Here is an 11323-nt window from a genome sequence, read left to right as displayed (position 1 = left end):
ACCCGTCGCACTAAGGCAGCTCCGGCTCAGAGGCCAGCTCGCTCCGCCCCTTGGCCCCCGCCCCGTAGTCCCCGCCCGGTGGCTCACGGAAATGACGTAAGTCCGACGACCAATCCGGCCGCCAGAGGAGGCTTAGCTCTTTGGCTCTTGGCGTGTTTTCGAGCTGTCAGCGCGCGGGGCCCAGCGCACTACAAAGGCCTGTGGAGACTTTGACCCGCCTTGGTCTCTGCGACCCTGGACGCTGGGGGCCGAAATCGTCCCGCCCGGACCAGCCGTAGCGCTTTCCGCCTTCCCTTCAACTAGTTTCTGACCGTGAGGCCACACTAATAATTTCTATGCACTTGGGCAAGTGCTGGACTGAAGTGTTGGCGGGTTTTGTCCGAATGGAGGATGACACTGTTTATTAAACGACAAAGACTGGGTTCTTACAGGCAGCGTAAAAGACAACGTGTTCATGTGCTTGGAGAGCAATAACCCCTGAAAATTATTTCATCTTTTCTGATCTGGTTAATGGGAAAATCTAGACTAGAAAATGTTTTTCTTTGGTTAATATCAGATATTGGTTGTTAGGTATTCTTGTGAAGGTTACAACCGATAATTGATAAAGGTTCTATAAGGGTTACCCTTGAGTGCTAATTACAAAGAAAACATGAAACATCATTTAATTTATCCACAGTGCATTCCTAGGTATTGAAAGATGATGTTGAGCAAGCCACAGATAAGGTCCCTCCCTAATAGAAATTAAACTAATGGGACAGATGACTTTAATCAGGTTATTAAAATAAGTGCAAATTTTTAAACATAGTAATTGCTTTAAAGGAGATGACTTTGATCTTGTGAAAGTATTTGACAGGTGAAGAGATTAAAAAATGAATAGAATTTGGAGGGAAAAACAGGGTGAGGGATTTTCAAACAGTGGGAACCAAGTCTTGTTAACAAGTGCACTAGGAACCCGTCTCTGGGAAAACATGTTCAAAATTAGGTGTGGAGCCTTTCCTGAAACAAACATGACATTTTCCTTTTCAGCACTAGGTGACACTAGAATTCCATGTGAATGTTCAGTATTCATTCAGAGTTAGAGCAAGCTTGTGGGAAGTGAAGAGTTCTTAACACAAATTCCATTTGGTAGAGATCCCAGACATTGGCAGCATTTTACTTCATTCCATGTCATCAAAAGCATCCAGTAGAGTTAATATGTCAGGGATGGTGTTTTAACAAAGTGCTATATGATCTGATCCCTTCCTCCTGTTTAGATTATCCTTCCTGCCCTGCATTCCCTGGTGCACACACTCAGAATTCCCTGCCACTCTTCACTTATTATTTATTCTTCCTTGTCATACATATTTTTTCACCTCCCCAGGCTACCATTCTTATCATTCAGAGCCCACTTCACATATCATTGTTGAAGATCCTTACCCCAATTTCCCAAGTAAACATCATCCTTTTTGTTTTCAAAGTACTTTGAACATGCCCTGACTATAGCCATAAGCCTACTGCATTGAAGTTATTTGTATTCCACACACAGTGTTAAAGTCCACTGACCATAAACAACCAGGAACACATCCACCAAAAAAATATTAATAATAAGTTGGGTTTATTGAACATGCAGTGGCAAAGAAATGCATCAGAGGACTGGGGGGATTCTCAAAAGTGGGGTACTCATGGGGCTTCAGGGCTTGACTTAGCATAGTCTTGTTAGCATTCATAAACTAGGAGAGTGAATGGAGGAGCCCAAGGTCTTATGTCTGGAACACATGAGTCCATGTAGAGTTACTGGGAAATTAACTCATGGTCTTATCTCAGAGCACATGGCTCTTAATGACTTGGTTTTAAAATAGTCTGAGATCATTTTTATGTTGAACAGCACACCTTAGTAGTTTCTCTGTTTTCAAGTCATACCAAAGTCCACTTTGCTTATTGTATCTTGTTTCAGTTTTCAGACCTCCTACCCTACCCTCCAACCTAGTAGCCAACCAGATCTACTTTGCTTTCTCATCTTGCCAGTTATTGGCAGAGGGATGGGACCACGATGAAAGGTCACATCAGGTTTCTCAACTTAAGCACTATTAGCATTTTGAACTAGATAATCCTTTATTGGGGAGGTGGAAGGAGACCTGTCCTGTCTATTGTGGGATGTTAACAGCATTCCTGGCCTCCACCCACTAGCATCTCACCTTGTTGTGTGCTATTGTTTAGATCTAGAACCCCATAGATCTATAGGTTAAAGGCTTGGTCCCCAGCTTGTGTCAATATTAGGAGGCAGTGGAACATTTAAAAGGTGGTTCCTGGTGGGAGGCCTTTAGATCACTGGGAGCAAGTCCTTGAAGGGGATAGCCCCAGCTTCTAATTCTTTCTCTTTTTGTATCCCTACCATGAGGCAAGTGGTTTTCTGATTTTCTCAGGCATTTGTTAGGATGACAGAAAGCTAGCTCAATAATCAAAAATGTCAGGGTTGGGGTTGTGGCTCAGTGGTAGAGTGCTAATTTAGCATGCAAGAGGCTAGCACGATCCTCGGCATCACATAAAAATAAAATAAAGATATTGTGTCCACCTAAAACTAAATAATAAATTTTAAAAAAAATTTAAATGCCAAATGTCCCCTAAGGGACAAAATAACTGTTGCTTGAGAACCACTAGCTATTGGTTGAGCTGGGTGGTGTCAAGGGTGGTGGCACATGCTTGTAATTCCAGATACTCTGGAGGCTGAGGATTACAAGTTCAAGGCCAACCTGGACTGAGCAACTAGACCCTGTCTCAAAAAAATTAAAAAATAAAAAGACTGGGATGTAGCTCAGTAGTAGAGCACCCCTGGATTTAATCCCTAGTATCCCCCCAAAGGAGAGAAAATCAATAGGTTAGGCCATTCCACACCTGGACTCAATATGAGGCTCACTTCCATTGAAACACTGGCCCACAGGACAGCATTTGTCTCAACAAAATCAGGTCTTTGCCAGCAAGGAGGAAGGAGCATATGACACTGGGCAGGCAGCCAACAGTGTGCCTTGGAGCTAAAACTTTAAACAAGCCTGACTTCTAGTCCAGCGCTTTTCCCCAATCCCATGCTATTTCAATTCTTTGCACAGATATCTCCAAAAAGCCTGCCAAGTGCCAAGTGCTGTGACAAACAAAGGGAACTAAGGTACCCCAACCTGCATGGCCATTATAATCTTGGAGGGTAGATAAGAAGCATAATGCCCTTATAAAGCACTGCTACAGAACTACAGTGGGCCTCGAGGGAGAACAAATGCCATTAAGTGGGAATGATCATAGAAAGCCTCTTGGAGGAAGTGACCTCTGCATCAAGTCTTGAATAAGTAAGATTATAGTGAGCAGGTGTCAGGGGTTTAGGGAAGGACAAGAGACAGGCTAAGAAGGAAGAGTGGGATACCCAGGGTTGATAAACAAGGAGATGATGATCAGGGGTAGACTTCAAAATTACTGAGATAAAGGAAGAATAGTCTTAAAGGGGCAAAAAAGGGCAAGAAGTGGGCTGAGCCTTCCTCTCTGCCCACAAGTTCAGGAAAGCAGGAAGAGGAACAGCTACCTTGAGAAAAGTTTTCAAGGCAAGTTGTGTCATCATAGGAAACTGGCTTCAAACTGGTTTTCAAGGTGGAAGACTAAAGACTGTGAAGTTAGAAGAGCTAATATACAGCAGAGAAAGCATCTTAGACATCATGTGGTTGCCAGATTCAGACACACACAAGAGCCAACTTACAACATGGTGGTGATCATCTATAGTCCTAGTCATTCAGAGGCTGAGGCAGGGGATCACTTGAGCCCAGGAGTTTGAGACCACCTTGGGCAACATGGTGAGACCCTGTCTCAAAATAAAAAGGGTTGGGGTTATAGCTCAGTAGTAGAACACCCCTGTATTAAATTCCCATATGCATTGAGAAATAGAGAGAATTTCTTGAAAGTATCTGGGATACCTCATAGAACCAGGAACAAAGTTACTCTCCTCACCACCACCTCCTACCTCCAGGTGTCTTGCCTCTGCATCCTCTCCATGCTTCCTTGGCAAACCCTTCTGTTCGATTAACTCCCCTCCACTGTATAACTGGAAAAGACAGGTTGTCACTTTGCCATTTGATAAAGTAAGATAGCCACAAGCAGGGTTCTGGCCATGAAATGAAAACAGCAATCTGGGAGTTCTTTTGACTTTTTCTGATACAAAAGTCAAATGGAACGGACTCTGCCCCTCTTTTGGAGCAGAAACACAGTGAAAGGAGAAAAGCCCAAGTCAGTGGGTGCTATAGACTCACTTCCAGCAACCACCTACCTCTAGGCTACTTATTCACTGAGGAAAACAGTCCCTGTACATCTCAAACCACTTTCAATGGAGCAATTTGTGCTGTCCCTGAGTACATCCTATCTGAGTGTTGGCATCCTCTGCTTGGAGATGTCAATGGCAAAGGAGCATGAACTCAAACTTAACTCTTTACTACTTCCCCTTTCCAGAATTCCACCCCCAATAACTACAGTCTCTTTGTCCAAATCCAGAGTCTAGGGAAGATCTGATACTCCCAGTAAGGTGCCCAAGCCTGGACTGATGTTTTGTGTTAGAGAACAGGATCCTGTGACCCATGGACTGTTCAGCAGAAACCAACAGAGCTGACAAGGATTTGCAGGCGTGGGCAGGGCAGAATTGGCACACTGAATATATGTATGTCTGCCCCCATGAGAAGCAGGTGGGTTAGAGGTGAGGATTAAAAATAGGCTGATGGGAAAATTACCTTAATTGCCCTACTAGGGAGGATTCATAAGTCAACCCAGACTCAGTAGGAAGAAGTACTGAATAGGAAAGACATTTCAGCAGCCGGCGTCTACCAGGGTGTGGTATCCATATTTGTTATGTTTTGTAAAGTAAATTCACCATCCTCATTGTTCCCTCAATGCTGACTTCAAGATGGGCACAAGTCACTCATTAATCATGTCCTGGAAACAATTGCTTGAAAGCAACATACCATTTCCATTTTGATGATTACCATTCTTTTTTTCTTTGGCTAAACAAACTTACACACACTTGTAAAAGTTCAATGTTTCTTGGACTCTCAATAATAAAGAGACATGTGATTCAGGTGACATAATGTCCTTTAGGATAGGAATTGACCCAAGCAGTGTTGGTTCATCCAGAAGGCTATGTGGAAGAAGTTTGTATCTACCGAAACAGATTAGGAAACCTAAGATTTCCCAATTGGTGACCATTATTAATAGGAAATTTCACCCTTTTGCAAGGGTGAAGTTGGTAATGATCGTTATTTCAACAGGTTTTCTAAAGGCCTTAGTCCTTACTGATTTATTAATAGTGTGCTAAGACAGCCAATACCCAGCTCTCTTCCCTTCTCTACTTCTGGGCTGATTTAGAATAGGATTCTTGCTTGGAGATGTCCATGGCAAAGGAGCATGAACTCAAACTTAACTCTTCACTACTTCCCCTTTCCAGAATTCCACCCTCAATAACTACAGTCTCTTTGTCCAAGTCCAGAGTCCTAGGGAAGATCTGATACTCCCAGTAAGGTGCCCAAGCCTGGGCTTTTCACCTTTTTTATGTAAGTTGGCACCCTGAGATCAGGGTTCCAGGGGCACAAACCAATGCCTTCTCTAATCTGTGAAATAAAAACTGCTGTAGGTGGGAGATGCAGCTCCTTGTTCAGCAGCAACCAAATGCAAACTTAGAGATTCACTCGTGGCCATAGTGGAGGATGACCACATGCGTCTAATTGGGAAGGTAGGGAAGAAGTTTGGAGTATCCCTAAATTCTCTCCATATTCTTAAAAAGGGAGAACAGGAAGTAAGACAGTTGAGCAAAATGGTCAACCTTCACACCCCACATGTAGAAATCAGGGATGTTTCTGTTTCCTCACCAGTTGCCCTCCAGAAAGCAGCAAAGGTAAAGACAAAATAATTCCCCCTTTGATATGTTCAAACCAAGGCAGCAGGCATGAGGGCTTTTATACCAAGACTTAAGGGCTATTAACCCATGTGAGACCTGAGGAAGGACTGTGAAGGAAATGTCATTTGTTGGTGTCATTTGCAGTGTTTATCAGTGTGTGACTGCAAGTACAAGGCAAGCTCTGAACACTCTCACTTTCATTCTAACAGTGTTGCTGAGCTCCCAAATCCTTATAGGGAGCAAGTCTGGAGCACAAGGGACTCATAAAAGGAAGCCCTCCTAAACTCATTGACTGATTTTTAAGTTGTTGCATTTACCCAAGGGCATAGTTTCTTGTCCTACTCTTTATTTAACATTCAGACCCAGGAGAGACAGCACTAAATCGAAGAGCACTTTCTCCTTCCATTCCCCATGCCCCAGTTCTGCTTTTCTAGTTGACTTCCTCTGGTGTCCCCTGTGCCAGGAGGGCCATCATTGTGTTTAACCTATAAAAAGAGGGCTGGATGCAGCCTTCTCAGTGTCAGCTACTGGACTCCAAGGCACTACAGGAAAGGGAAAAGGAAATGAGTATGCCAGGTAGCAGTGGCCAATATTCTAGCTAGCAATTGTGAGCTGTGGCTGTGGTTGACTGTTTGACCCCAGAGTGCTGAACTTTAAGAGAATTGTGCTCAACTTTGGCTGTACTTTGGAATCATCTGAAAAGCTTGCAACCCACACAGTGTGGCTTGGCCACTGGGAGTTTTAAAAGTTCCCCCAGACACTTTTAAAGCCAAAGTGAGCATCACTGATTAAAAGGAAAGGAAATAGTATATAGAGAAATATATGCACCATCCCACTGTAAGGGACCTGAGTCAAGTGTCCCTAAGATCAGAGAATTCTGGAGAATAACCACCATCACTCTGCATTGGGGATCTGAGAGACTGCCTGTCTACAGGAGACACCTGAGAAACTGTTCAGGACTAGCTGAACAGTTTATTAGCCCTCAGCTTATTTAGAACCAGTTGTGAGAGAAAATAGAATTCATTTTTACTAGTGTCTTGATTCTTGAAGTCAAGAAAGCAAAACTCTCTACCCAAAGTTTGAAAAATGTTCCAGAAAGAAAAAAATGACTAGAAAAGTTATGATTTGAAAATTATTCTATTAGATTTTATTACTGGCTAATAGCTATCTTTACAGGTGATAACAGATTTATAATACATTCTATTAGTAATTCTCTTATTAAGCTTCAAGGCCAAGATAATCTTGTACTAGGTTTTATTTTATTGCATTGCATTGTAATGGTCTTTGCTACATTTCTCACCTGTGCTGCCTAAGATTCTAGGTACTGTCTGTATTCTTAAGTTATTTCCACACACGTATTTGTAGCTTAACAGTCAAGTATATATTTTTATCCTATGGTGCAAAGTTATGCATGAATGTACATTTCAATAATTTTTTAAAGTGTAAACAAATTTGAATCAGCTTAAATGTCCATTGATGATGGTTAAATAAATGCTCAGATATATGATTGCCATATGCAGTCACTAAAAAGAATCGGAAGGGTCTAAGTATACTGATGTAGAGACATCCATGTTATATTGGAGAAGAATAAATACTGTATGACATGTCCAAGTCCTCAATAACTTATGTGAAACACTTGTGTTCAAATGTATGTTGAAATCCAGAATCTTGCACTCTAGGAACATTATCCAATATTTTCTCTTTTTTGATTAGATAATTTCTCACTCCCAATGTTGACAGTGATGAGCAAAACATTTAAAACATTTGCTTAAGGACATTTTGTAGCCCAAAAATGGTGAGGAATTACTGGACCAGGATCCAGGAACATGAACCCATTGTTTGGAGTCACTTTTTTTCCTGGGTACATTTGCAGATTCCAGAAGGAAAAGTTGACATAGCAAGCCACATTCCAATATCTAGTTCTGAGTTGAGTTAATTTGGGGGATACATTTGATAAAATCTTTCATGAGTCCTGCAAGATTGAGCCATGGTGACTGGCTCAATACCCTGCCTGTATTGGTTTTTCCTCCTTCCCTTTTCCATACCTCTCTCACCACCACAACCAACACCCATGCCTCCCACCCCAGTTTCCTCACACTTGTTCCTGGAATCACATTCTTAAGTAAATAACCTGCCTTCAAGCCTTTATGTTATGTTCTGCTTTCAGGGTAATCCAGGCTAAGGCAGCAAGATAGAGAAAACACAATGTGAGAAGTTCCAGTTTATTGGAATTTAGGGGCCTCAAAAAAGAAGAAAGAATAGACAAAAATAATATTCAAAGAGATAATGGTTAAGATATTTTCAAAACTGAATTAAATAGACATCAAGCTACAGGCCCAAGAAGTCCAGATACCAAGCAGGATAAATAAAAACAAGTCAACAAAAAAATAAAACTGAGAAAAAGACAAAGAGAAATATGAAGATCAGACAAAAGTGGCATATTACATTTAAATGGCATATTACATTTAATAATCATTTTATTAGCTGGCTTCTTAACAAATAAGGGAGAGTAGATACCAATGGAAATGACAGAAAATAATTTCCAGGCCAGAGTTATACCCAGATAGACATAAACTAAATGATTTCTTTTTTTTTTTGCCAACAGAGACACATTAAAGGAAACTATAAAGGGTGTTTTCAAGAAGAAACAGATGGAAACTTAGATATATGGAAAGGAGAGAAATGGACCAAAATGATAAATATATGGGTGAATCTAAATATATAGTCTGTAGAAAAACAATGATGTATAAAACAGTTATGCCTTATAGAATTAAATCTAGGGGAAATTAAAATATATGGTTTATAAGTTCAGAGAGAGTTATGTTCTTAGATATCTTCATTGACTGGAAAGAGGGTAAAGCTACCAATTAATATGAGTTTTAATATGTCAAGGATGCAACATATAAGCTAGGGTATTGATTAAAAGAATAGTCAGAATTTATAATTTCAAGCTAATCAAGAGAGGGCAGGAAATAATGATAATAAATATCACTCCAAAGGAAGGCAGAATATAAAACTGAATAGGCAAAACAGAAAGCACTGAGTTAGATGGTATATTTGAACCCAAATATATATTATATTAAATATAAATGAACTAAGTATATCATTTAAATAACAAAGATTGTCACATCAGTTATAATACCCAAAGTGCATGCTGGGGGTGTTGATCAATACTTATTATTTGCATGAATTCAATTATTATTAGCCCTGAATTCAATCCCTAACACCATTAAAAAACAAAAGTGCAACTATATACTACTTAAAAGAGACATATCAAAAATATAAGAATATAGAAATATCAAAATCAAATAGATGGAAAGTAATCCATGCAAACACCAACAAAAAGAAAGCAGATGTGGCTATACTAATATCAGACATGATATATATTGTACTTTGGATGTAAACTGTTCCCCAAAGGCTCATATGTTAAAGGCTTTGTCCCCAACTAGTGGCACTATTGGGAGGTGGTGGAAACTTCAGGAGGTAGGGCTAGTTGGAGGAAGAAAGTCACAGGGGGTATGACCTTGAATCATTCATTGAAACCCCAGCCTCTTCTCTCTCCTTCTCTCACTTCATTTCTCTCTCTCCTTCCTTGTTGCCATAAGGTGAATACTTTGTTCCACCATGTCCTTCTCAACACAGGCCCAGAATCAGTGGAGCCAAGTGACCATGGGTTGAAAATTCTGAAACTCTGAGCCAAAATAAATATTTCATCCTCAAAGTTGATTTTCTTAGGTATCTGGTCATGGTGACAGAAAGCTGACTAACAGAAAATTGGTACCAAGAAGTTTAGATATGCAGGCTAGAGAAGCCTCAGAATGAGAAGCAAAGCTTAATGGGCAATTCTGGTGGGGGTTCAAAAGAGCAGAATGCTGATAGGAAAACAGACAATAAAAACTCTGCTGCTGTGGTGTCAGATGGAAACTAGGACTCTTTTAGGAGTTTAAATAACAAAAATTGTCACATCAGTTATAACACCCAAAGTGCTGCTGGGGGTGTTGATCCATATTTATTTTCATATGGAAACTAGGACTGGATTAGAGACAATTTGCCTTACATTCTGACAAAGAACTTGTCTACATTTTGTCCATGCCCTGAGGTTTGTGTGAGGCAGCTTAAAGGTGATGGACTAATTAATCTGACAGGGAGTTTCAAAGCAACACAGTATTCAGGCAGTAGCATGGGTATTGCTGACTGCATTTAACCAGATTTACATTGAGATCAGGAGCAAAAAACAGAGTAAATTTGAAAATTTGACCAGAAAAGGAGAGCTGTTAAAAATGGGGCCAAGGAGAATGTGGTTGCTGAAGAGATTAGCACCATTAAGAAGCCAAATACTTTATACAAAGAAAATAGGAAAGATACCTTTCCCAGGCTGAGGGTGTAAAAGTGTGAACCCTGCCCATCCTAGGCTAAGGGGTGTAAAAGTGTGAACTTGTTTGAAAGTCTTTGAGAAGAAAGTCCCTGGGTGCCTTGCTCCTATAGGCTCCAACCTAGTAAGTTGTTACCCCAGGATCCAGAAAACTGGACACGTGATGCTCAACTGTAGTCCCAGCTGCTCAGGATGCTAAGGCAAGAGGATCACTTGAGCCCAGAAGTTAGGGGAAAACCTGGGCAACATAGTGAGACCCCCATCTCACTGAAAAGTAAATAAATTGGTGGTAGGCTGAGCATGAAGCAAACATCAACCAATTTCAGAAGGGCTAAAATCATAGCAGTATGTTCTCTGATCATCATGTCATCATGTGAATGAGCTAAGCACCAGTGGAAAAAAAATACCCACATGATTGTATGTTTTCTCTCATATGTGGACACTAGATATTAAAAAAGGAAAAGAAACATGGAGGAATCTCATAAAAATTGAAAGGAGATATGTAGAGTAGAGGAAAGAGAGGTGGAGAGGGAAAGGGAAAATACTGGGGAATGATATTGGCCAAATTATATTGTTATATTGTGTGCATGTATGAATATGTACCAACAGATCCTACCATTATGTACAACTATAATACACCAGTAAAAAAAAAAATAAGTAAAAAAATCAAAGAAAAAAACACCCAGGTGTTTTGTACTTTTAATGATATCTTTCTATACAGTCCCTAGGAAATAAGATCATAATACCAAATCCAGAACTGTATTCCTTCCTGCAAGGTCAGGGTACCTTTTGACCAAACCCTGCCACAGGATAGCTGGGGGAGGCTGGATGCCCATCATCTGCTTTGCAGCAATTTCTTTGGAGTAGCAAAGAGTATTACATAAATAATAGGTAAAGATAGAAAAGGAATCTTGGAAGCTGGAGAAAGAGGGAACCTTGCCCAGAAACCCCAGAGCAACTCTGTTTGTTAATTATTTCTGTGGTTACCAAGGGAGCATTGTCACAGGCCCCAGAAGATAACTGTCAGCAATTGGGCAAGTAGCCTCATCATTTTTCAG

General features: G+C 40.6%; 1 protein-coding gene across 1 annotated transcript in view; it reads right to left on the bottom strand.

The window, feature by feature from the left end:
- Positions 1–78, bottom strand: part of LOC107148495 (adipocyte plasma membrane associated protein) — a 33592-nt gene extending 33514 nt beyond the window's left edge. The window contains exon 1 of the mRNA XM_015493170.2: positions 3–78. The gene's annotated coding sequence lies outside the window, so the exon portion shown is untranslated. The remainder of the gene's footprint in view (positions 1–2) is intronic.
- Positions 79–11323: the final 11245 nt, after the last annotated feature.

Source organism: Marmota marmota, unplaced genomic scaffold (genome assembly GCF_001458135.2).
Source record: "Marmota marmota marmota unplaced genomic scaffold, marMar, whole genome shotgun sequence".
Classification (NCBI taxonomy): Eukaryota; Metazoa; Chordata; class Mammalia; order Rodentia; family Sciuridae; genus Marmota; species Marmota marmota.
Note: the sequence above shows the minus strand (reverse complement) of the source record. Positions and strands in the feature narration are given on the sequence as shown.